Below are 27,948 nucleotides of genomic sequence, written 5' to 3' on the forward strand. Positions count from 1 at the left end.
AAGCATCATCAGAGGTTGAGGGGTCTGTTGGAAACTAGGCAAGTGGGGTTTACATATCTGTGGAATGATGTCCAGGGAGGGAGAAAGAACTCTTGTCTATTGGCAAGTATGAATGTTGCAATTGGCCACCTTAGAATCATAGAATCCTAGACTAGGAAGAGACCTGGTGGACCATCCAGTCCAACATCATTCTGCCAAGAAGCAGGAAAATCACATTCAAAGCACCCCAGACAGATGGCCATCCAGCCTCTGTTTAAAAGGCTCCACACCACTTTGATTAGCACCGGGACTGTGGCGCAGCTGTCTGAGTGTCAGCTGCATTAAGATCACTTCTGAACACAAGGTCATGAGTTCGAAGCCAGCCCGGGTCGGAGTGAGCTTCCAACCAATTGTGTAGTTTGTTGTCAACCTTTGCAACCCAAAAGACAGTTGTATCTGTCAAGTAGGAAAATTAGGTACTACCTATGTGTGGGGAGGCTAATTTAACTAATTTACGAGGCCATAAAAAAGACTCCAGCAAAGCGCTCCAGCAAAAAGCATGCGGGGAATGTGGAAGTACTTCATCAGTGTCGCAGATGGACTATGAAAGCGACAGCTCCCCTGGTGGCCAGAAAAATAGCCTCTGACCATTTGTCTATATCTGTTGTGTGTCTTTGGCATTGAATGTTTGCCATATATATGTACATTGTAATCTGCCCTGAGTCCCCTGCGGGGTGAGAAGGGCAGAATATAAATACTGTAAATAAATAAATAAATTTAATGGCCTTGCAGCTTCAAAGCCTGGCTGACAAGAATCAATCAGGGTCAGCTAATACCTCCCAACAATGAATTCCCCAGGCAGCAGGCAGCCAGTCTTTGAAGCTGCAAGGCCATTAAATACTAATCAAGGTGGCACATTGCAACATTCACACTTGCTTCAAGCAGACAAGAGTTCTTTCTCCCTCCCTGGACATCATTCCACAGATATATAAACCCCACTTGCCTAGTTTCCAACAGACTTCACAATCTCTGAGGATGTCTACCATAGATGTGGGTGAAACATCAGGAGAGAATGCTTCTGGAACATGGCCAGACAGCCTGGAAAACTCACAGCAACCCAATGATTTCGACCATGAAAACCTTTGACAACAAAAATATATAAACCTAACTTGCCTAGTTTCCAACAGACCTCACAACCTCTGAGGATGTCTACCATAGATGTGGTTCAAACATCAGGAGAGAATGCTTCTGGAGTTTGGCCATACAGCCCGGAAAACTCACAGCTAACCTACATTTGCTAAAGCAAAGGAATACACAACGCTTGAGTCCCTGCCATGGTAGGAAAAGAATGTCAGACTACATAGGATACCTTCCAACTTCTCTAGATTAGCAAGATCTTCTATTATTCTACTACCATCCCATTTTCTTTCTTGCTTTGAAAGTGTCCTAGTTCCTCCCTCTTCCTACATTTTTCCTCCTTTGCTTTTGGCTTAATTTATTTGCTGCAAACTTGAGTTCAAAGCCCAATATTACTAGGTTGGCAAGGAGATCTTCAATTATTCTACTATCATCCCATTTTCTTTCTTGCTTTGATAGTGTCCTAGTTTCTCTCCCTTCCTCCATTTTTCCTCCTTTGCTTTTGGCTTAATTTATTTGCTGCAAACTTGAGTTCAAAGCGCAATATTACTTGGAAGGAGAAGAAAGGACAGAGTCTTCCCCTCAATAACTTTTTCTCACTTGCTGGGAGTTGTAGTTTGTAGTTTGGCACGGGCAAACTTCGGCCCTCTGGGTGTTTTGGACTTCAACTCCCACAATTCCTAACAGCCTACCGGCTGTTAGGAATTGTGGGAGTTGAAGTCCAAAACACCCGGAGGGCCGAAGTTTGCCTGTGCCAAACTGCAGTGTAGATGTGTTTCCCATCCTTATTTGTTCTCATGGCAAACTCATATTGAAATCACAAATGGCATTTATTTTCGTTGCCGCAAACTCTGAATATCCAGAAATCCATCATCGGGGTCAAGACATCCGTTTGGCACATTCGTCGCCCGATCAATTTGGCAGAATATTTCTGTGTGCCATTTAGCAGCAAGTTCACCTCTGCCCCGAAATTGTAGGTTGCAAGATGCTGAACCGCATTGCTAGGATACACAACCCAGCAGCATTGCTGGCTGCAGAAGGCGGGCGTCCTTAAAACCGCCAATAATGGTCTAGCCATGCTAGGAGTGTCGGTTCCTATTCTAGTCACCGCCGTTCCGAAAAGCATTGGAGCAAGTGCAAGAAAAGTTAGCCCAAAGAGTTAAGCGTCTGGTGCAAATCCTCTCCAAGGAAACCTTGCAAAGTTTGGAACTAATAATAAAAGGATGCAAGAAGAGATGAAACATGGAAACGTAAACATGGAAGGGACCCCCAAGGGCCATCTAGTCCAACCCCCTTCTGCCATGCAAGAATGCACAACTAAAGCGCTCCCAAAAGATATCCAATATGCAGGATGTATTTTCATTCACTGGACCAAATTTGGCACAATTACCTGATACGCTGTTAGTCCCAGCTTCTGCCAACCTAGCAGTTCAAAAACATGCAAATATGAGATCAATAGGTACCGCTCTAGCAGGAAGATAATGGCGCTCCTTGCAGTCATGCTGGCCACATGACCTTGGAGGTGTCTACGGACAACGCCGGCTCTTCTCTTTGCAGTCATGACCTTGGAGGTGTCTACGGACAACGCCGGCTCTTCAGCTTAGAAATGGAAATGAGCACCGACCCCCAGAGTCGGACACGACTGGACTTAATGTCAGGGGAAACAACCTGATATGCCCAAATTTGAATACTGGTGGGGTTAGGCGGCACTGATTTTGCCATTTGGGAATTGTAATTGCTGGGATTTATAGTTCGCCTACAATCAAAGAGCATTCTCCACCAACAATGGAATTGTTCAAACTTCACCAATGATGGAATTAAACCAAACTTGGCACACAGAACGCCCATGACCAACAGAAAATACTGGAAGTGTTTGGTGGGCATTGACCTTGATTTTTGGAGTTGTAGTTCACCTACATCCAGAAAGCACTGTGGACTCAAACAATGATGGATCTGGACCAAACTTGGCACAAATACTCAATATGCCCAAATGGGAACACTGGTAGAGTTTGGGGAAAATAGGACTTGATATTTGGGAGTTGTAGTTGCTGGGATTTATAGTTCACCTACAATCAAAGAGCATTCTGAACTCCACCAGTGATGGAATTGAACCAAACTTCCCACACAGAACTCCGATGACCAACAGAAAATACTGGAAGGGTTTGGTGGGCATTGACCTTGAGTTTTGGAGTTGTAGTTCACCTATTTCCAGAGAGCACTGTGGACTCAAACAATGATGGGTCTGGAGCAAACTTGACATGGATACTCAATATACTCAAATATGAACACTGGTGGAGTTTGGTGAAAATAGACCTTGACATTTGGGAGTTGTAGTTGCTGGGATTTATAGTTCACCTACAATCAAAGAGCATTCCGAACTCCACCAACGATGGAATTGAACCAAACTTGGTACACAGAAGTCCCATGACCAACAAAAAATACTGGAAGTGTCTGGTGGGCATTGACCTTGAGTTTTGGAGTTGTAGTTCACCTACTTCCAGAAAGCACTGTGGACTCAAACAATGATGGATCTGGACCAAACTTGGCACAAATACTCAATATGCCCAAATGTGAACACTGGTAGAGTTTGGGGAAAATAGACCTTGACATTTGGGAGTTGTAGTTGCTGGGATTTATAGTTCACCTACAACCAATGAGCATTCTGAATCCCACCAACAATAGAACTGGGCCAAACTTCCCAAACAGAACCCCCATGACCAACAGAAAATACTATATTTTCTGATGGTCTTTGGCGACCCCTCTGACACCCTCTTATGACCGCCCCCTGGGGTCCCAACCCCCAGGTTGAGAAACGCTGTCTTAAATTATTTACATCGGCAGAAAGATAGGAAAAATAAACAAAACAAATTGTTTGTTGTCTCTGCTTTTTATGGCTATTTCCTCTTAGTTTAACTTTAAGATAAGATGTTTTTGATTTGCTTTTAACCCCTTGTATTTGTTATGTTTATAAGTAGAGTGGACTCTGCACAGGCTTGGTGCCAGGATGCCCCGTGGATACCAACATCTGTGGATGCTCAAGTCATGTTGTAATCCTGGCTAGATGGCCATCTGTCGAGAGTGCTTTGATTGTGCCTCCCTGCAGGGAAAGAGGTAGAACTGGATGGTTTCTGTGGGATTATCTGAAATATTTCAAAACGATCTTGGCAGATTAGAGAGATGGGCCAAAACTAACAAAATGAAGTTCAACAGTGACAAATGTAAGATACTCCACTTTGGCAGAAAAAAATGAAATGCAAAGATACAGAATGGGGGATGCCTGGCTCGAGAGCAGTACGTGTGAAAAAGATCTTGGAGTCCTCGTGGACAACAAGTTAAACATGAGCCAACAATGTGATGTGGCGGCAAAAAAAGCCAATGGGATTTTGGCCTGCATCAATAGGAGCATAGTGTCTAGATCTAGGGAAGTCATGCTACCCCTCTATTCTGCTTTGGTTAGACCACATCTGGAATATTGTGTCCAATTCTGGGCACCACAATTCAAGAGAGATATTGACAAGCTGGAATGTGTCCAGAGGAGGGCGACTAAAATGTCAAGGGTCTGGAGAACAAGCCCTATGAGGAGCGGCTTAGGAAATTGGGCATGTTTAGCCTGAAGAAGAGAAGGCTGAGAGGAGATATGATAGCCATGTATAAATATGTGAGAGGAAGCCACAGGGAGGAGGGAGCAAGCTTGTTTTCTGCTTCCCTGGAGACTAGGACGTGGAACAATGGCTTCAAACTACAAGAGAGGAAATTCCATCTGAACATTAGGAAGAACTTCCTGACTGTGAGAGCCGTTCAGCAGTGGAACTCTCTGCCCCGGAGTGTGGTGGAGGCTCCTTCTTTGGAAGCTTTTAAGCAGAGGCTGGATGGCCATTTGTCAGGGGTGATTTGAATGCAATATTCCTGCTTCTTGGCAGAATGGGGTTGGACTGGATGGCCCATGAGGTCTCTTCCAACTCTTTGATTCTATGATTGTATGATTGCTTCTCCTGTAAAGTCTGTCCTGTAATAAAATTGTGTCCTTTTGCTTTCTGGATTTTTTAAAAACTATTTTCCAGTGAGATCCATGGATACAAATCTGTGGCTACTGAGAGACAACTGTATGGCTGTCTTAAGATGCCTGGAGTTCTATTCTGAATGAATAAAGATATAGAAGAAGTATAAAGATAGAGATGAATAAGGAATAAGAGGAGGGCGGAGGAGGAGGAGGAGGAGGAGGAGGAAGGAGAAGAAAAAGAAGGAGAAGAGGAGGAAGGAGAAGGAAGATGAAGAGGAGAAGGAAGATGAGGTGTAAGACGAAAGAAGAAAGAAGGAGATAATGAAAAATAAGAAGAGAAAGAAGAGAAAAAGAAGAGATGGGAGGAGGGGAGACAAAGGAGGAGGAAGAAGAGAAGAGGAGGAGGAGGAAGAGGGGATAATGAAAAATTGGATTGGATACATCTGTGGCTGGCATCCAATGGTCAAGCAAGAGGAGTATAGATACTTTTGGAATGTCAAGGGTGGAAGGAAAGAACCATTGGGTTGCTGTAGGAACAGAGTTGAAAGGGACCTCCAAAGTCATTTGTGAGGTCTCACAACCTCTGAGGATTCCTCCCATAGATGCAGGTGAAACGTCAGGAGAGAATGCTTCTAGAACATGGCCAGACAGCCCGAAAAACCTACAACAACCCAGTAATTCCGGCCATGAAAGCCTTCGACAATACATCAAAAGAACCATTGTCTGCTAAGCAATTGTAAAAGGTGCAATTAGCAAACTAGATAGCAAGCAGGTGAAACGTCAGAAGAAAATGCTGCTAGAGCACAGCCATACAGCCCAGAAACCACACAACACCCCAGCTTTGATTGTGTAGAGGCTTGGACTGGGTGGACTTTGGAGGTCCCTTCCAAATCTCAGTTCCGATGAGATGGAAGCTTCATGTCTTCCATGCAGGGAACCAACCGCATTGGGGATGCTTGAGTGAGCCAATTTCCCATTTTCCTCATTCTCAGCCTTGCAAGCCTTGCCTGAGGCCTGCCAATTGTGATGATGGGGGCAACATGGCACAGAGAGTGTGTGTCTGTGTCTCTGACTCACCTTCCCTCCCATTCTCCCCCTTTTCCCTGTGGAAACCATTCATTGTTCCGGGGTCTCCAAGTGTGACCAAGCCCTTCCTTGGAGAAAGTGCCCCCAAAGGGGATGCCAGGCTTTTAGCTTCAGCCTCCAAGTCTTCTTTGGAGAGGGCTGCGCTCCCCGGTCCTCCTCCTATCAATGCGTGGAAAAGGAGGAGAAGGAGGAGGTGTGGATGTGTGTGCATCCATATATATATAAGGGCCCACGCTGACAGCCACACAGTGCAAAAAAGCTCCGCCGTTGGAAGGATATCTTGGGACTCGGAGTGCACAGGCAGGTAAGCCTCGGCTTGGGACTGAATGCCCAATTGCGACTCCCATCCCCTTTGTCTATGCAAGACCCTCTTTAGCATTTTTGGCAATTATGGGGAGAGATCTCATGGTGTTTGTCATCTATTACACAGCTTGTCTTTGTCGGCTTTTCCGGTGACCCTTTCCCTCTTCTCTCCTGACCTTTCGAGATGCACCGACTTGGCCGAACGCTTATCCGTTTTCATAGGTTGCGCTCAAGACAGTTTTGAATCAACTAGCCACTTATTGTTGTTATTATTCCAAAGATAATGCCCTCTTTAAGGAGTTTATTTTGGGGAAATATTAGGGAAATTTAGAGAAGAGAAATCTCAGGAAAACTGAAGAGAGAGAGAAGGATTCCTCTCCTAGATTAAGTGGTACGATGCCGGTGCGTCGCTTTTGTTTACCAAAATATAATAACTGCTTTGGAAATAATTTGCTTTCCTTTCTAGAAAAAGAATTACTTTTCCTATAATGCTCATCCTTTGCTTTTAATCCACCAAAATATAATTGCTTTGCTAGTGCTTTGGTGTTTGGAAAGAATTGCAGCAGACTTGAATTACTTTTCTTACAATTTCCAACCATTTGCTTCAATCCACCAAAATATAATCAATGTGCCAGTGTGTTTCTGTTTGGAAAGAATTGCAACAGACTTGAATTACTTTCTTTACAATTTCCAACCATTTGCTTCAATCCACCAAAATATAATCAGTGTGCTAGTGTTTTTTCTGTTTGGAAAGAATTGCAACAGACTTGAATTTTCTTACAATTTCCAACCATTTGCTTCAATCCACCAAAATATAATCAATGTGCTAGTGTTTTTCTGTTTGGAAAGAATTGCAACAGACTTGAATTACTTTCCTTACAATTTCCAACCATTTGCTTCAATCCACCAAAATATAATCAATGTGCCAGTGCTTTCATGTTTGGGAAGAATTGCAATAGACTCTCAGTTAACCAGAAATTGCAATAGACTCTCAGTTAACAACCAATGGGCAATATCAATCAATCAATCAATCAATCAATCAAATAAATAAAATCACAAAGCTTTCTTTATAACAAAACTATTTTAAGTTTTGCTCCATTTGTTCTTATTTACCGTGTTTCAATATGAATGTATTGTCGAAGGGTTTCATGGCTGGAATCACTGGGTTGTTGTAGGTTTTTTCAGGCTATATGGCCATGTTCTAGAGGCATTCTCTCCTGACGTTTCGCCTGCATCTATGGCAAGCATCCTCAGAGGTTGTGAGGTCTCTGAATGACAACAATATGAATGTTGTCAATATGGGGTTTGATGTATTGTTGAAGGCTTTCATGGCCGGAATCACTGGGTTGTTGTGAGTTTTTTTGGCTGTTCTCCTCACTTGATGAACCAACTTGGACACAGCATATTATCTGAGAACACAGAAATGCTGGACCACTCTCACAACCATCATATCAGGCTACACAGAGAAGCATTTGATATCCACAAGCGTGTTGACAATTTCAACAGAAAGGAAAAAACCATGGAAATGAACAAAATCTGGCTACCAGTATTAAAAAACTCTAAAATCATAACAGTAAATAAAGAACGACACTCAAAACAGGGGAATTCCAGACAAGAATAAATCAGGTCCAGCTAATCACCTCCCAACAAAGGATTCCTGCAGGCAGTGAGAAGCCAGACGTCAAACTTCCAGGCCATTAAATGCTAATCAAGTTGGCGAATTGCAACATTCACACCTACCTCAAACAGACAAGAGTTCTTTCTCCCACTCTGTATATTATTCCACAGATATATAAACCCCATTATCCGAGTTCCCAACAGTCCTCACAACCTCTGAGGATGCCTTCCATAAATGCAGGCAAAATGTCAGGAGAGAATGCTTCTGGAACATGGCCATACAGCCACAACAACCCAATATGGGGTTTATGGCGTAGTATAGTACGGAGTATTTAATACCAGTATTAAAAAAACTCTAAAATTACAACAGCACAACAACAGAGAGGAAACAAACAAGGACATCTAATCACCTCTCAACAAAAGTTTGCTCCAGGCACTGTCAGGCCATTGTATGCTAATCAAGGTGGTCAGTTGAAACGTTCACACCTAGCTCCAGCAGACAAGAGTTCTTTGTCTCACCCTGGTCATTCCACAAATATATAAACACTGTTTCCCAGTTCCAACAGACCTCACTACCTCTGAGGATGCTTGCCATAGATGCAGGCAAAATGTCAGGAGAGAATGCCTCTGGACCATGGCCATATAACCCGAAAATACCTACAACAACCCAGTGATTCTGGGCATGAAATCCTTCGACAATACAGGAAAATGTATTGTCGGAGGAAATAGGAAAGTGGGCTGTTGTAGGTTTTTTATGCTATATGGCCATGTTCTAGAAGCATTCTCTCCTGACATTTTGCCTGCATCTATGGCAGGCATCCTCAGAGCCTGCATCTATGGCAAGCATCCTTACAACCTCTGAGGATGCTTGCCATAGATGCAGGCGAAATGTCAGGAGAGAATGCCTCTAGACCGTGGCCATATAGCCTGAAAAAACCTACAACAACCCAGAGATTCTGGGCATGAAAGCCTTCGACAATACAGGAGAATGTATTGTCGGAGGAAATAGGAAAGTGGGCTGTTGTAGGTTTTTTATGCTATATGGCCATGTTCTAGAAGCATTCTCTCCTGACATTTTGCCTGCATCTATGGCAGGGATCCTCAGAGCCTGCATCTATGGCAAGCATCCTTACAACCTCTGAGGATGCTTGCCATAGATGCAGGCAAAACGTCAGGAGAGAATGTCTCTAGACCGTGGCCATATAGCCCGAAAAAACCTACAACAACCCAGTGATTCTGGGCATGAAAGACTTCGACAATACAGGAGAATGTATTGTCGGAGGAAATAGGAAAGTGGGCTGTTGTAGGTTTTTTATGCTATATGGCCATGTTCTAGAAGCATTCTCTCCTGACATTTTGCCTGCATCTATGGCAGGGATCCTCAGAGCCTGCATCTATGGCAAGCATCCTTACAACCTCTGAGGATGCTTGCCATAGATGCAGGCGAAACGTCAGGAGAGAATGCCTCTAGACCGTGGCCATATAGCTCGAAAAAACCTACAACAACCCAGTGATTCTGGGCATGAAATCCTTCGACAATACAGGAGAATGTATTGTCGGAGGAAATAGGAAAGCGGGCTGTTGTAGGTTTTTTTATGCTATATGGCCATGTTCTAGAAGCATTCTCTCCTGACATTTTGCCTGCATCTATGGCAGGGATCCTCAGAGGATGCTTGCCATAGATGCAGGCGAAACGTCAGGAGAGAATGCCTCTAGACCGTGGCCATATAGCCCGAAAAAAACCTACAACAACCCATAGTACGGAGTGTCATACTAGCCTTGTTTTTGATAGTAACTCCCAAGAAACCAGAAACTCAATTTATCCGACATCCACCCATCAATCAATCTCCATGGGTGCCGGTTAACTAAGAGCTCAGTGAACTTCTTTCTCTTTCAAAAGAGGGGTTTTGATGGATCAAAAGCCTATCGATCCGTCTTTCTTGGCTTTCCGACGGTCCGTTTCCAGCTCATTGGTTAATAGAAAACTGGCTTTCTTTGGGTTCAAAATGTGGAGACAAATCCTCACATTCTCCTCCTTGCTTTTGTTTCCTTCTCTTGTAAATGGAAACAAAAGTGTGGTGTTTGCATCGAACCAAAAGGAACTTTTGGGTGGCATTTCCATGCTCCCCGAACCGTTTGGCAAACCCACATTTCCCCATTTATCAGGGGGAAACAATACTCTGGAATTGGATGAGAAATATAGATATATTTCTCCCCCATCGTAATCATACACCTGCAGAAGCGCAAGCGACAGCGTGTGCATCCTATCGTAAAATTGACGATAATTGGCTAAATTATACGGTGCGGGGAAAAGCACCAGACAAAGGCGCTGGAGCTTTCGGAGCGATTCGAAAAGGCAGAGAAACGCCAGGGAAAAGGACCCCGATTTGGGTTTCTTTTGTCCTACAACGTGGCTGAAAATATCATCGTATTTATATGTTATTCGTCTTAATTTGAATAGAATAAGCTTGTTATATTCCAAGAGTGTGTTGTTGGGTTGCCTTCCCAAAATAAGACTTGGGAGAGACTTTTAAGGAACTTCAAAGACTAAAACAGAGAACTATGATTATATTTTTCCATTCCCTTTCTCTTTTAGGATTGTTGTGTGTGTGTTTTGAAGGAAAGCATAATAGATTATGGATGAATGATTAAAGAATTTGCATTCCATGGAAATCAAAACGATCTCCCGCTAGAATCCAAGTAAATACCAATATGTTAGCGTTCGGTGATATGCATTCATTACCTGAACAATATACAGAGGAAATAAATCACTGCAGGGAATAAAAAGGGAAGAAAATAGTGCCCAAATAAATACCCCCAAAGTCACCATATCCTTCTGTATGTCCCAACAAAGGATTCCCACCCAGGCAGCAATCAGCCAGGCTTTGAAGCTGCAAAGCCATTACATGCTTTGGTGATATGCATTCCTTATCTGAACAATATACAGGAACAAAAATCACTGCAGAGAATAAAAAAGGAGGGAAATCATGCCAGATATATACCCAAAAGTCGCCATATCTTTTTGTATGCCCCAACAAAGGATTCCCACCCAGGCAGCAATCAGCCAGACTTTGAAGCTGCAAAACTATTCAGTGCTTTGGTGGTATGCATTTATTACCTGAACAATATACTGGGGGAAAATCACTGCAGGGAATAAGAGGGAGGAAAATAGATACCCCAAAGTCTCCATAGCCTTTTGTATGTTCCCAACAAAGGATTCCCCCCCCCCCCCCAGGTAGCAACCAGCCAGACTTTGAAGCTGCAAGACCATTCAATGCTTAGGTGGTATGCATTCCTTACCTGAACAATATACAGGGGAAAAACTCACTGCTGGGAATAAAAAGGGTGGAAATCTTGCCCAAGTAAATACCCCAAAAATCGCCGTATCCTTTTGTATGTCCCAACGAAGGAATCCCCCCCAGACAGCAACCAGCCAGGCTTTGAAGCTGCAAAACCATTCAATGCTTTGGTGGCATGCATTCATTACCTGAACCATATACAGGGGCGAAATCACTGCAGGGAATAAATGGGAGGAAAATAGATACTCCAAAGTCTACATAGCCTTTTGTATGTCCCAACAAAAGATAACCCCAGGCAGCAATCAGCCAGGCTTTGAAGCTGCAAGGCCATTAACACTTCGGTGGTATGCATTCCTTACCTGAACAATATACAGGGGGGAAAATCACTGCAGAGAATGAAAAGGAAGGGAAATTGTTCCAAATAAACACTCCAAAAGGCACCATATGCCCCAACAAAGGATCCCCCAGGCAGCAATCAGCCAGGCTTTGAAGCTGCAAGGCCATTAAATGCTTCAGTGGTATGCATTCATTACCTGAACAATATACAGAGGAAATAAATCACTGCAGGGAATAAAAAGGAACGGAAATTGTGCCCAAATAAATAGACCAAAAGTCACCATATCCTTTTGTATGTCTCAACAAAGGATTCCCCCAGGCAGCAATCAGCCAGGCTTTGAAGCTGCAAAACTATTCAGTGCTTTGGTAGTATGCATTTATTACCTGAACAATATACAGGGGGGAAATTACTGCAGGAAATAAAAGGGAGGAAAATAGATACCCTAAAGTCTCCATATTCTTTTGTATGTCCCAACAAAAGATAACCCCAAGCAGCAACCAGCCAGGCTTTGAAGCTGCAAGACCATTCAATGCTTAGGTGGTATGCATTCATTACCTGAACAATATAAAAGCAGAAAAATCATTGCAGGGAATAAAAAGGAAGGGAAATTGTTCCAAATAAACACCTCAAAAGGCACCATATGCCCCAACAAAGGAAACCCCCAGGCAGCAATCAGTCAGGCTTTGAAGCTGCAAGGCCATTAAATGCTTCAGTGGTATGCATTCATTACCTGAATAAGGCCATTCAATGCTTACGTGGTATGCATTCATTACCTGAACAATATACAGAGGAAATAAATCACTGCAGGGAATAAAAAGGGAAGGAAATAGTGCCCAAATAAATACCCCCAAAGTCACCATATCCTTCTGTATGTCCCAACAAAGGATTCCCACCCAGGCAGCAACCAGCCAGACTTTGAAGCTGCAAAACTATTCAATGCTTAGGTGGTATGCATTCATTACCTGAACAATATACGGGAGGGGGGGGGGGGAATCACTGCAGGGAATAAAAAGAGGGAAAATCGTGCCCCAATAAATAGACCAAAAGTCACCATATCCTTTTGTATGTCTTAACAAAGGATTCCCCCAGGCAGCAACCAGCAAGGCTTTGAAGCTGCAAGACCACTAAATGCTTCAGTGGTATGCATTCATTACCTGAACAATATAAAGGGGGGGGGGGGGGGGGGAATCACTGCAGGGAATAAAAAGAGGTGATATCGTACCAAATAAATGCCCACAAAGTTGCCATATGTCCCAACAAAGGATTCCCCCCAGGCAGCAACTAGCCAGGCTTTGAAGTTACCAGGCCATTACATGTTATGGTGGTATGCATTCCTTACCTGAACAATATACAGGGGGGGGGGGGGGGGGGAATCACTGCAGGGAATAAAAAGGGGGAGGAAACTGTGCCCAAAAAATACCCCGAAAGGCACCATATCCTTTTGTATGTCCCAATAAAGGATTCCCCCCCGGCAGCAACCAGGCTTTGAAGCTGCAAAGCCATTCAATGCTTCAGTGCTATGCATTCCTAACCTGTACAATATACGGGGGGGGGGGGGGGGAATCACTGCAGAGAATAAAAAGGGGGGGGGGGAATTGTGCCCAGGTAAATACCCCAAAAGGTGCCATATCCTTTTATATGTTCCAACAAAGGATTCCTCCCTGACAGCAACCAGCCAGGCTTTGAAGCTGCAAGGCCATTAAATGCTTTGGTGCTATGCATTCCTTACCTGAACAATATAAAGGGGGGAAATCACTGCAGAGAATAAAAAAGGGGGAAATCGTGCCAAATAAATACCCCAAAAGGTGTCATATCCTTTTGTATGTTCCAACAAAGGATTCCCCCCAGGCAGCAACTAGCCAGGCTTTGAAGTTACCAGGCCATTACATGTTATGGTGGTATGCATTCCTTACTTGAACAATATACAGGGGGGAAAAATCACTGCAAGGAATAAAAAGGGAGGGAAATTGTGCCCAAAAAAATACCCCAAAAGGCACCATATCCTTTTGTACGTCCCAACAAAGGATTCCCCCCAGGCAGCAACCAGGCTTTGAAGCTGCAAAGCCGTTCAATGCTTCGGTGGTATGCATTCATTACCTAAACAACATACAGGGGAAAAACTCACTGCTGGGAATAAAAAGGGGGAAATTGTGCCCAAGTAAATACCATATCCTTTTGTATGTCCCAACGAAGGAATCCCCCCAGACAGCAACCAGCCAGGCTTTGAAGCTGCAAGGCCATTCAATACTAATCAAGCTGGCCAACTGCAACATTCACATTTACCTCCAAAAGACAATAATGTCCACCCTGGACATTATTCCACAGATATATAAAGCTGACTTGCCTAGTTTCTAACAGAACTCACAACCTCTGAGGATGCCTGGCATAGATGTGGGTGAAACATCAGGAGAGAATGCTTCTGGAACATGGCCATATAGCCTGAAAAACTCACAGCAACTCAGTGATTCCAGCCATGAAGCCTTCGACAATACTTTGCCTAGCTTTGTATTTTAAAATATATATTAGCAACTAGCTTTAGCCATGTGCCAATGCATATGAAAAAGGAAGCTATATGTGATTTTAGCAGGATCAGTCTTCTTTCCGAATGCCATTGTCTCTTTGGGTGCATCTACATTGTAGAATTAATGCAGTTTGATATCACTTTAACTGCCATGGCTCAAAGCTCTGGTATCATGGGAGTTGTAGTTTTTATGCCACCTTTAGCCTTCTCTACCAAAGAGGATTGGTGCTTCACCAAACTATAGATCCCATGATTTCATAGCATTGAGCCATGGCAGTTAAAGTGGTGTCAAACAGCATTAATTCTACAGTCTAGATGCACCCTTTGTCTCCTCTAACAAATATTTAGTAACACGGAAGAACTAAACACAATGATTTGACTGTGAGAGCTGTTCAGAGGTGGAACTCTCTGCCCCGGAGTGTGGTGGAGGCTCCTTCTCTGGAAGCTTTTAAACAGAGGCTGGATGGCCATCTGTCAGGGGTGCTTTGAATGCAATTTTCCTGCTTCTTGGCAGGAGGTTGGACTGGATGGCCTATGAGGTGTCTTCCAACTCTATGATTTTATGATTTATTGTGCTGAAAGAATATAATATTTTTGGGTTGCTGTGAGTTTTCTGGACTGTCTGGCCATGTTCCAGAAGCATTCTCTCCTGACATTTGACCCACATCTGTGGCAGGCATCTGCAGAGGTTGTGAGGTCTGCTGGAAACCAGGCAAGTGATGTTTATATGTCTGTAAAATAATGTCCAGGGTGGGAGAAAGAACTCTTGTCTGTTGGAGTCAAGTGTGAATATTTCAATTGGCCACCTTAATTAGCATTTAATGGCCTTACAGCTTCAAAGCCCGGCTGACAAGGATCAATCAGGGTCAGCTAACACCTCCCAACAAAGAATTCCCCCAGGCAGCAATCAACCAGGCTTTGAAGCTGCAAGGCAAGGCCATTCAATGCTAATCAAGGTGGACAATTGCACCTTTCACACTTGCCTCCAACAGACAAGAGTTCTTTCTCCCACCCTGGACATTATTCCACAGATATATAAACCTTAGTTGCCCAGTTTCCAACAGACCTCACAACCTTTCACACTTCACTCCAACAGACAAGAGTTCTTTCTCCCACCCTGGGCATTCCACAGATATATAAATCTTAGTTGCCTGTTTCCAACAGACCTCACAACCTCTGAGGATGCCTGCCATAGATGTGGGTGAAACGTCAGGAGAGAATGCTTCTGGAACATGGACACAGACAAGAGTTCTGTGTCCCACCCTAGACATTCCACAGATATATAAACCTCACTTGCCTAATTACCAACAGACCTCACAACCTCTGAGGAAGCCTGCCATAGATGTGGGTGAAACATCAGGAGAGAATGCTTCTGGGACATGGCCATACAGCCCCGTAAATTCATAACAACCCAGTGACTCTGGCCATGAAAGCCTTCGACAACACATATAATATTTTTGTTGGTAGCCAGTGCATGCTTGTTAGTGCAACGGAGAATCCACTCTGGGTTTTAGTCCAAACTTGAAAGGAGCTATCCATTTTGCTGAACTGATTCTGATTAGGTTCATACTCAAACATAGTGCAGATTTACCATGCCAGTAATCAGGAGTTGCTTGATTTGAATTAGGGCAGAAGGGATCTCAAATAGGAGCCCCCAAATAGAAGGAAAGCATGGCTTCTCATCCAGATGCATCTACATTGTAGAAGGAATGTAGTTTGGCACCACTTTAACTGCTGTGGATGTGTAGCTTGGTGAGGCACCAGCACTCTCTGACACGTGCTCTCGCCAGCATTGCAAATACGTCTGGTGGGGACGAGAGACAGGGCCTTCTCGGTTGTGGCAGCCCTATTGCAACACTCCATCCAATTCAGCACCCTGCCTTTTCCTTGGGTTTATTTCATCCAGGTTGTGGAACATACCAAAGTTTTGAGCCCTAGCCTTGAAACAGGAGATGTCTGTTAAAGTTTGGACCGAAACCCAGAGCAGATCAAGGCTTTCCCTCTCATTTATTGACTATGAGAGGATCAGGGAGGGAAAAGAGACAGATGATCGATGTGTATGAGATGGTCTGATTTTGAGGAAGTGTTCGGAAAGGAGGAGGCATTTGTCATCCTCATTCATAATATTGCAAGCCAACTGAGAGCGGAGACGTCCAGGAAAGCTTGAATGGTGCAATATGACTCATGGCTCAGCGGCTGCAAGTAGTCACAGGGGAGCCTGCTGCAGTTGGCTTGGAGCGCACCTACACTGTCATAGAATCATAGAATCATAGAATCAAAGAGTTGGAAGAGACCTCCTGGGCCATCCAGTCCAACCCCCTGCCAAGAAGCAGGAATATTGCATTCAAATAGGGCTGCGTATACACTATTGAATTCATGCAGAATGATACTGTGCTGTCATGCACTATAGCAATTGGCTTTTGAACAGGACATGCTCTTTGTGCCCAGCGGGAAGCCGGGGTGCCTCAGGTGAGAGGCCCTAAGGATTTTCCTATACAAAGTCTTTGTTGTTGTTCATTCGTTCAGTCGTTTCCGACTCTTTGTGACCTCATGGACCAGCCCACGCCAGAGCTCCCTGTCGTCCGTCACCACCCCCAGCTCCTTCAAGGTCAGTGCAGTCACTTCAAGTATGCCATCCATCCATCTTGCCCTTGGTCGGCCCCTCTTCCTTTTGCCTTCCACTTTCCCCAACATAACTGTCTTCTCTAGGCTTTGCTGTCTCCTCATGATGTGGCCAAAGGACTTCATCTTGGCCTCAACTGTCCTTCCCTCCAGTGAGCAGCCGGGCTTTATTTCCTGGAGGATGGACTGGTTGGATCTTCTCACAGTCCAAGGCACTCTCAGAACTTTCCTCCAACACCACAGCTCAAAAGCATCTCTCTTCCTTCGCTCAGCCTTCCCTAAGGTCCAGCTCTCACCTCCGTAGGTTACTACAGGGAATACCATGGCTTTGACTAGGCAATGGATCTTTGTTGCCAGTCTGATGTCTCTACTCTTTACGATTTTATCGAGACTGGACCTTGCTCTCCTCCCAAGAAGGAAGTGTCTTCTGATTTCCTGGCCACAGTCTGCATCTGCAGTCATCTTTGCGCCTAGAAATACAAAGTCTGTCACGGCCTCCACATTTTCTCCCTCTATTTCCCAGTTGTCAATCATTCTTGTTGCCATAATCTTGGTTTTTTTGATGTTTAGCTGCAACCCGGCTTTTGCGCTTTCTTCTTTCACCTTGATTAGAAGTCTTTAGAAGCTTGAAAAGTCTTTAGAAGCTTGAAAAGCCCTAAACGCTTTGGGACCCGCCTACCTGTGTGACCGCATTTCTGTGTACGAACCCAAACAATCTCTTCGTTCATCTGGAGAAGCCCTGCTGATGATCCCACCAGCATCGCAAGCGTGACTGGTGGGGACGAGGGATAGGGCCTTCTTGGTGGTGGCCCCTCAGCTCTGGAACTCTCTCCCTAAGGACATCAGGCAGGCCCCATCGCTAGCAATCTTTAGGAGGAGCTTGAAAATGTGGTTGTTCCAGTGTGCCTTTCCAGAATAAGGAAACTCCTAGCATTATGTCCCAACGCACTTTATTAGAGATCTAGGATATCTGAATGCCCATCCCCCTCCTTGTTGTATTTGGGCTCGGCCTCTTGTAAGCCGCACCGAGTCCTTCGGGAGATAGTAGCGGGGTACAAATAAAGGATTATTATTATTATTATTATTATTATTATTATTATTATTATAAAGATTAACAAAGTCCTTTATTATTGCTTAGGTCTTCAATAAAACAATCAAATACTTCTCTGATTGTCAACAGGTCAAACAAATACTTCAAGGCTTTGAATCAACTGGTGGCTTTCTTAATCTTGTCCACAAGCGACAGGCAACTGGCTTCGTGAACTGTTTCTTTTCTTTAAGAGGAAAACCTTTTTTAACCCCTCCTTGGGCAATCTACTTTCTAGACTTTGCTGGTGTGGGCTCTACTCCCGGCTCCAAACTGCTTCTTGGGTCCCAAGTAGACCTACCAGTCAAGGCTTTGTAGATTCTCCAGCTGGAGTCCTTTGGAACTGTTTCCCCCCAGAATTTCGTAAGAAACCAATTTTCTCTATAGGTGGAGCTGATTCACGTCCTGTAGCTAAACTTTCAACTGTAAGACTGAGCCAAAATGGCTCCCTTTCCTTCCTGAATCCTGGGGAAAGGGGCAGAACTTAAAAAACCCAACGATGATAGGCAGGTGGCTGCATACCAAGGGAAGCCACCTTATTGCAAAATTCATGGAACTTTGGAATACATGCAAACACTCAAAGAAAGAAAAGTAAGTTGGAGCTCCTGGTACAGCCGTAACAGCACAGATACTATTTGAACTGCTGCAGAATCCTGGGAGTTGTAGTTTGGCAGGGCACCAGCATTTTTTGGCAGAGAAGGCTATTTTTGTACGGCAACTCTCGTGGTTCTAAAGCATTGAGCCATGGCAGTTCAAAAGGTGCCAAACATAGCAACAATGACAAACCCAAGGTAGATTCACAGCCAAACTGAGACAGAAACCACTCATCATTGTATTGTCGAAGGCGTTCATGGCCGGAATCACTGGGTTGTAGGTTTTTTCGGGCTATATGGCCATGAGGGGGATTGGCCGAGTGGGTGAAGGTGGTGGTTAATGCCTCCCTTCGGGAAGGCAAAATTCCAGCCAGCTTAAAGCAAGCTGTGATAAAACCGCTGTTGAAAAAACCATCACTGGACCCCACTCAATTCGTCAACTATCGGCCTGTTTCCAATCTCCCCTTTTTGGGCAAAGTCATGGAACGTGTGGTGGCCTCACAACTCCAGGCATTCTTGGTAGACACGGATTATCTGGACCCGGCACAGTCTGGCTTTAGACCGGGGCATGGTATCGAGACAGCCTTGGTCGCCTTAGTGGATGATCTGCGTCAGGAGCTCGACAGGGGGAGTGTGTCCCTGTTGGTGCTGCTGGACCTCTCAGCGGCCTTCGATACCATCAACCACGGTATCCTTCTGGGACGCCTCGCGGGGATGGGTCTTGGAGGTACTGTTCTGCAGTGGCTCCGCTCATTCCTCGAGGGTCAGTCTCAGAAGGTGTTACTGGGAGACTCCTGTTCGAGAAGGCATTTAATTAGTGCTATAATAGTGTGGTAAAGCTGACTGGAATGGAACAAGGAATATGAGATTGGTTATGATTCCACTATGAGACGAAGCGGATTTTTAGTGTAACTTTATAATTGTTGTATTGTTAATATGTTGTTCTGCGACTGCCTTTTTGTAAATTGCCTTTTTATGTATGTTGTACACCGCCATGAGTCGCCCTAAAGGGCTGAGAATGGCGGTTAACAAGTGCACCAAATAAATAAAATAAATAAACCCCACAACCTTTGTCTTGTGGGGTTCCTCAGGGTTCAATACTGTCTCCCATGTTGTTTAACATCTACATGAAGCCGCTGGGCGAGATCATCCGGAGTTTCGGAATGCGATGTCATCTGTACGCAGATGATGTCCAACTCTGTCACTCCTTCCCACCTGCTACTAAGGAGGCTGTTGAGGTCCTGAACCGGTGCTTGGCCGCTGTGACGGTCTGGATGGGGGCGAACAAATTGAAATTGAATCCAGAAAAGACAGAGGTACTCCTGGTTAGTCGCAAGGCCGAACAGGGTATAGGGTTACAGTCTGTGTTAGACGGGGTCGCACTCCCCCTGAAGACGCAGGTTGCAGTTTGGGTGTGATCCTGGACTCATCGCTGAGCCTCGAACCCCAGGTTTCGGCGGTGACCAGGGGAGCATTCGCACAGTTAAAACTTGTGCGCCAACTGCGACCGTACCTTGGGAAGTCTGACTTGGCCACGGTAGTCCACGCTCTGGTTACATCCCGTCTTGACTACTGCAACGCTCTCTATGTGGGGTTGCCTTTGAAGACGGCTCGGAAGCTCCAATTAGTCCAACGGGCGGCAGCCATGATACTAACCGGAGCGGGGCGCAGGGAGCATACAACTCCTCTGCTGTACCAGCTCCACTGGCTGCCGATTTGCTACCGGGCCCAATTCAAAGTGCTGGCGCTGGCCTTTAAAGCCCTAAACGGTTCTGGCCCAACTTATCTATCTAAACGTATCTCGGCCTATCAGCCCACCAGGACCCTAAGATCTTCTGGGGAGGCCCTGCTCTCTATCCCGCCTGCTTCACAGGTGCGGCTGGCGGGAACGAGAGACAGGGCCTTTTCTGTGGTGGCCCCTCGGCTTTGGAATGCCCTCCCCATAGAGGTGAGATCAGCCCCTTCGCTGATGGTATTTCGAAAAAGGTTGAAGACATGGATGTTTAAACAAGCATTCGATTAATCTGGTGCAACGAAGCTGATGAACAAGGATTGGTTAATCACAGACGACGAAATTGGATTGCGACTACAATTAAGAGATGCATTGGATTATTATTGGTGGCCCAATAATATTGTGTATTGTGTATGTGTTTTTATGCTTTTTAATGGAATATTGCTGGTTGTTGTTGTGTTGTAAACCGCGTTGAGTTGCCGATTTAGGCTGAGAAACGGCGGTATATAAGCACAGTAATAAATGTTCTAGAGGCATTCTCTCCTGACGTTTCGCCTGCATCTATGGCAAACATGCTCAGAGATATTGACAAGCTGGGATGTGTCCAGAGGAGGGCAACTAAAATCATCAAGAGTCTGGAGAACAATCCCTATGAAGAGTGGCTTAAAGAGCTGGGCATGTTTAGCCTGAAGAAGCCAGTAGGCTGATAGGAATTGTGGGAGTTGGAGTCCAAAAGACCTGGAGAGCCCAAGTTTGCCCTTGCCTGACTTAAACGCATTTTGTCTTTATGGCTCTGCCAAGAGGAGAAGATGATATGATCACATTTGGGCACTGGATCCGAAATCCAGGAAAGCAACATGATTATCCTATTCCATCGGAAGACTCATCACCTAGAAGTCTGGGTTAGAAAGAAATACAAACTGACCATAGTGTCAGGTCTACAGAACTACAGATGCAGCTGTGTGCTGATTTGTTTTTGTGAGCCTGATCTACTCTGTTTTGACCTGATGTCTCGCCATGGCGTGTATTGTTTGCTGAGCCCTGTCCTTGGTGCTGAGCTAGAAATACTATAACTGCACTCTCATGTACCCAGAGAGTCAACAACCAGAAGTTAACCATTTAGCAATGCATTAGGACCACAGAAAAATACCCAATATTGTTGGATAGGACCAAACTATTGATCCTTCTGACACAATGCTAGGTTCAGCCCCAAAATAGCAGGAAGGCAAACGGACACACAAGCTGTAACTTTATCCAAGCCCAGGACTTCTTTCAGTCTGAGTTACTCACAGTACTAGTCCAGAGAGGTAACTTTTATGCCAAGCATCAGTATTTGATAGGACTTTGGAGTTACACAGGTAACAAAGTGTTCATGACCACTTTATTGTTGTATTTGTTATGCTGTTGTTTTATTGAGGGCCTTGGCCTTTTGTAAGCCGCACCGAGTCCTTCGGGAGATGTTAGCGGGGTATAAATAGAGATAATAATAATAATAATAATAATAATAAATGAGCAATGTTGTTGTTGTTCATTCGTTCAGTCGTCTCCGACTCTTCGTGACCTCATGGACCAGCCCACGCCAGAGCTCCCTGTCGGCCGTCACCACCCCCAGATCCTTCAAGGTCAGTCCAGTCACTTCAAGGACGCCATCCATCCATCTTGCCCTTGGTCGGCCCCTCTTCCTTTTGCCTTCCACTTTCCCCAGCATCATTGTCTTCTCTAGGCTTTGCTGTCTCCTCATGATGTGGCCAAAGGACTTCAGCTTTGTCTCTAGTCTCCTTCCCTCCAATGAGCAGCCGGGCTTTATCTCCTGGAGGATGGACTGGTTGGATCTTCTCGCAGTCCAAGGCACTCTCAGAACTTTCCTCCAACACCACAGCTCAAAAGCATCAATCTTCCTTCGCTCAGCCTTCCCTAAGGTCCAGCTCTCACATCCGTAGGTGACTATAGGGAAGACCATGGCTTTGACTAGGCAATGGATCTTTGTTGCCAGTCTGATGTCTCTACTCTTTACGATTTTATCGAGACTGGACATTGCTCTCCTCCCAAGAAGGAAGCGTCTTCTGATTTCCTGGCCACAGTCTGCATCTGCAGTCATCTTTGCACCTAGAAATACAAAGTCTGTCACGGCCTCCACATTTTCTCCCTCTATTTTCCAGTTGTCAATCATTCTTGTTGCCATAATCTTGGTTTTTTTGACATTTAGCTGCAACCCGGCTTTTGCGCTTTCTTCTTTCACCTTGATTAGAAGGCTCCTCAGCTCCTCCTCGCTTTCGGCCATCAGAGTGGTGTCATCTGCATATCTGAGGTTGTTAATGTTTCTTCCAGCAATTTTCACCCCAGCTTTGCATTCCTCAAGCCCCGCACATCCTCGCATGATGTGTTCTGCATACAAGTTAAAAAGGTTGGGTGAGAGTATACAACCCTGCCGTACGCCTTTCCCAATCTTGAACCAGTCTGTTGTTCCGTGGTCAGTCCTGACTGTTGCTCCTTGGTCCTTGTACAGATTCCTCAGGAGAGAGGGAAGGGGGCTTGGGATGCCCATCCCACCAAGAACTTGCCACCATTTATTATGATCCACACAGTCAAAGGCTTTAGAATAGTCAATGAAGCAGAAGTAGATGTTTTTCTGAAACTCCCTGCCTTTCTCCATTCTCCAGCGGATATTGGCAATCTGGTCTCTCGAGACTGTCTTTAGTGTGGGGGTTTTTTTTTGTTAGTAGTCGTAACCCAAAGACAAAGGAACTTCCCCAAGGTTGGGCGGAACCACGCAGGTCAGGCAATCCTAACTCAATTAGAAGGGCTGCTTAACGGCTGTGACCGGCCTGTATTAACTGGGCCATTAGCAAGACGTGCTCCATTGCTGCTCCTTAAGTGCCTGAAATGAGCAAAGGAACGCGGAGCAGACGGCAACGCATGGCTGTCCTCGGAGCAAAAGGAAATGAGTGCTGAGAAATGAGAGAGCTGTGCCGAGAGAGAAAGGGAAACTCTGCCTTTCGCCCCATTTGTAGAACGAATTCCTGCAGCTGCCGGCAAGTGGTTGCCGTAACACAAGAATGATAGATTCAGCTGTTATGCCAATCTGTTTTAGAAAACCCAAATAACTCCATTTTGAGAATAGCCGATGTCTCTCATGCCCTGTAATGTTTTGCGAACTCTTTTATTTGTGGCACGTTGGAAATGCTTTAGCGGCAATAATATCTGCCCAGGATCATCAACCAAAAGTTATGGCTACGTCGAGAACATCCTTGCAAGCAACACATAAGCTTTGATACAGTCTGTGCCGGTTACATAGACCTCAGAAAAGGATTGCCACGTATGCATTAGATATTGCTCATGCGCACCTTGTCATTGCCTGCCTCACTTCATAAAATACTGACCCTTGGAATAATTTCTGTCTTAAGCAAAGCTGTGAGTAAGTCAGACTGAAAGCAGTGCAGCATTTGGCCAAAGTTATGGTTTTTGTCTGCTTTGCGGTTTAGGACCTGCCTATCTTCATGATCGCATCCTCCCTTTCGAGCCCACAAGGTCCACACACATCCTACATGGCATCAAAGCCATGGCCTCCAAAGGACCCCAAGGTCCTGAGATCCAAATGGCTTCTCATATCATTGGACAGGGAAGCACCTCAGGGCTTTCAGCCAAACCAGTGGTTCTCGACCTTCCTAATGCTGCTACCCCTTAATACAGTTCCTTATGTTGTGGTGACCCCCAACCAGAACAATATTTTCATTGCTTCTTCACAACTGTAATTTTGCTACTGATATGAATTGTCATGTAAATATCTGACACTAGCTGTACCCTGCCACGCGTTGCTGTGGCCTATAGTAAATCTTTTCAAAGTAGAGGTAGATATCTGGCGTATTATGAAAGAGAGGTACCTACATATTCCTTCCCCCTTTTTCTCCCCCTTTCTCTCCTTTCTTCCTTCTCTACCTCTTTCTTTCTTTCTTTCCTTCTTTCTCTCCTTGGTTTCAGCCTTCTCTCTTTCCTCCATTCCCTCCCCCTTTCTTCCTTTGCCTCCTTTCTTCCCTCCATGTTTCCTTCCTTCTTTCACTTTTTATTTCCTTTTCTTCTTCCTTCTTTACCTCTTTCCTGCCTTTCCTTCCTTTTATTTTTCTTTCCTTTCTACTTTCTCTTCTTTCTTCCTTCGGTACCTCTTTCTTTCCTGCCTTCCCTCCTTCCTTTCTTCCTTCCCATTGCTTACCAAACCCTTCTCATAGGAGTCCTGTGTGCCACGTTTGGTTTAATTCCGTCATTGGTGGAGTTCAGAATGCTTTGATTATAGGTAAACTATAAATCCCAGCAGCTTCAACGGAGGGGGGTGGGAGGAGGAGGAGGAGTGCAGGGGCGGGGCCTCGGTGGGTGTGGGCGGGGCTTCGGCAGAGGGGGGTGGGAGGAGGAGGATTGCAGGGGTGCGTTGGCCGTTTGGCCATGTGTGCGCACCGGGGACTTTGCGCCATTGTGCATGCTCAGTTGTTTTGTCCTTTTGTGAGTGTGTTGTTGTGTTGTTTTTTATTTTGATTCGATATGTTTGTACCTTGTGGGTTGAGGTATGTGCATGGGAATTTTGGTTAATTTTCGTTGGGGTTTTTTTGTTTTGCTGTCCCGTTGGATACCCCTTACAGATTTATAGATATAGATGCAGGATGGATTTTCATTCACTGGACCAAATTTGGCACAAATACCCGATATGCCCAAATTTTAATACTGGTGGGGTTGATTTTGACATTTGGGAGTTGTAGTTGCTGGGATTTATAGTTCAACTACAAAGAGCATTCTGAACCCCACCAATGATAGAATTGGGCCAAACTTCCCACACAGAATCCCCATGACCAACAGAAAATACTATGTTTTCTGATGGTCTTTGGCGACCCCTCTGACACCCCCTCATGACCCCCCCCCAAGGGTCCCGACCCTGAGGTTGAGAAACACTGAGCTAAACTTTCAGTACACTATCCACAGTGCTGAACCTATTGGGAGAGATAGTATTCCCATCCTCTTACTGATGTTCATTGCCAAATTCAGTGTGGATATCATTGCCAACAGCTACTCCTTGGTATATCAATGCTTCCATTTTCATTTGCTGCTTCTTTTCTTGGAGGCTAAGAACTTGACTACCTACTTGTGGTTTTTGGCCAACTCCTGGTTTGACTCCTGTAAAACACTCTGCATGGAGCTGGCCTTGAAGACTATCCAAAGACATGCCCAAGCCAAATGCATGCTCTGTTTCATATCCATGGTCGTTTTCATTTGGATTAAAACACAAGCTGCTTCCTTTCTTGGAGACTAAGAACTTGACTACCTACTTGTAGTCTTTGGCCAACTCCTGGTTTGACTCCCGCAAAACACTCTGCATGGAGCTGCCCTTGAAGACTATCCAAAGACATGCCCAAGCCAAATGCATGCTCTGTTTCATATCCATGGTCATTTTCATTTGGATTAAAACACAAGCTGCTTCCTTTCTTGGAGACTAAGTACTTTACCTAATTGTAGTCTTTGGCCAACTCCTGGTTTGACTCCCGCAAAACACTCTGCATGGAGCTCCTCTTGAAGACTATCCAAAGACCTGCCCAAGCCAAATACATGCTCTGTTTCATATCCATGGGCGTTTTCATTTGGATTAAAACACAAGTTGCTTCCTTTCTTGGAGACTAAGAACTTGACTACCTACTTGTAGTCTTTGGCCAACTCCTGGTTTGACTCCCACAAAACACTCTGCATGGAGCTCCCCTTGAAGACTATCCAAAGACATGCCCAAGCCAAATGCATGCTCTGTTTCACATCGTTGGTCGTTTTCAACTCCATGATAGTTTTGCTTCCAGTTTCTTGCTACAGCTTCACCAGCTGTTTACCCATTTCCAAGTAGAATTCAAAGTGTTTTCCCTAACCTTTAAAATCCTATATGGCTTGAAATATCATATGAAGAACCTCCTTTTCAGTAGCATGCAATTCTGGACATATTTCCTTTCCCAGTTGCAACTTTGTCATCTGTTATTCTGGATTTTACATATATTTCCTCCTTTTGGATAACATGCATGGGGCATGTTTCCTTTCCCATCGCATCACGCTCTCTCCGCTTGATCCAGAATCTTGGCCGATGTGTTTTTAATTTGGCCGTTGTTTCAACGTGACGATTTGCATAATTGCTTTTTCATTACTTTGTCAGTTCTCTGTTGCATCTGCTTTTTAATGCTGTGGGCATCTTTAGGCCCATTGTTAAGAAAAATACCGGATATAAATAGACTTGCTAATCCCCATTATAATATACACACGTTTCCCAAACTCTGACCTTCCAGGTGTTTTGGACTTCAGAATCCTTGACCATTGGCCAAAGCAGCGAAGGCTTCTGGAAATCGAGACATGCAGCAATGGGTTCAAGTTACAGAAACAGTTATTTCCAAACCTTTCATCATCTACAGCAGGCATGGGCGAACTTGGGTTCTCCAGGTGTTTTGGACTCCAACTCCCACAATTCCTAACAGCCTCAGGCCCCTTCTTTTTCCCTCTCAGCTGCTTAAGGAAAGGGCCTGAGGCTGTTAGGAATTGTGGGAGTTGCAGTCCAAAACACCTGGAGGGCCCAAGTTTGCCCATGCCTCCTGTAAACAAAGGTCAGATGGGCATCTTTTGGGAGTGCTTTAGCAGTGCATTTCTGCATGAAGGGGGCTGGACTAAATGACCTTTGGGGTTCCTTCCTAGCATTCTCTCACCTGGACGTTATGCCACCGATATATAAACCTGACATGCCTAGTTTCCAACAGACCTCACAACCTCTGAGGATGCCTGCCATAGATGTGGGTGAAACATCAGGAGAGAATGCTTCTGGAACATGGCCATATAGCCCGAAAAACATACAACAACCCAGTGATTCCAGCCATGAAGGCCTTTGACAATACTTTGCAAAGGGTTGCTGTGAGTATTCCAGGCAGTATGTCCATGTTCCAGAAGCATTCGCTCCTGACGTTTTGCTGATGTGCCTGCCATAGATGTGGGTGAAATGTCAGGAGAGAATGATTCTGGAACATGGCCATACAACCCGCAGTACTCACCACAACCCAGTGATTCCGGCCATGAAAGTCTTTGACAACACATATAATATTTTTGTTGGTAGCCGGTGCATGCTTGTTAGTGCATTGGTGAATCCAGTCTGGGTTTTAGTCCAAACTTGAAAGGAACTATCCATTTTGCAGAACTGATTCTGATTAGGTTCATACTCAAACATAGCACAGGATTACCATGCTAGTAATCAGGGGTTGCCATCTGCCTTGCTTGGTTTGCATTGGACCAGAAGGGGTCCCAAATAGAAGCCTGGCTCTTAGGAATTGTGGGAGTTGAAGTCCAAAACACCTGGAGGGCCCAAGTGTGCACATTCTTGCTTTAAACAGTTCTGCATAAGATGTAGACTTTCAAGGGAGAAGATTTTACAGGCTTCTCAATGCCCCTCCGGAAAGCCATTGAACCCGGGCTTTGTAAATGCGGATGGATGCGCAGAACAAAGAAATGTGTTAACGATTTCAGTGCAACCGAATGGATTGCGGCTTGTAAAGGAGGATGTGTTTCTTCTCCCAATGTTTTCTCCTTCATGCGCTTTTGCCTCCTTTTTCATGCTCAGGTGGATTGAGACTGGAGTAGTAA

General features: G+C 44.9%; 1 protein-coding gene across 1 annotated transcript in view; it reads left to right on the forward strand.

The window, feature by feature from the left end:
* The first annotated feature begins 6,236 nt into the window (after window positions 1-6,236).
* The window catches only part of PNOC (prepronociceptin), a 77,972-nt gene continuing 56,260 nt past the window's right edge, over window positions 6,237-27,948 (forward strand). Inside the window, exon 1 of the mRNA XM_060755114.2 lies at window positions 6,237-6,506. The gene's annotated coding sequence lies outside the window, so the exon portion shown is untranslated. The remainder of the gene's footprint in view (window positions 6,507-27,948) is intronic.

The sequence above is a fragment of the Anolis sagrei genome, chromosome 1 (assembly GCF_037176765.1).
Source record: "Anolis sagrei isolate rAnoSag1 chromosome 1, rAnoSag1.mat, whole genome shotgun sequence".
NCBI classification, from domain to species: domain Eukaryota; kingdom Metazoa; phylum Chordata; class Lepidosauria; order Squamata; family Dactyloidae; genus Anolis; species Anolis sagrei.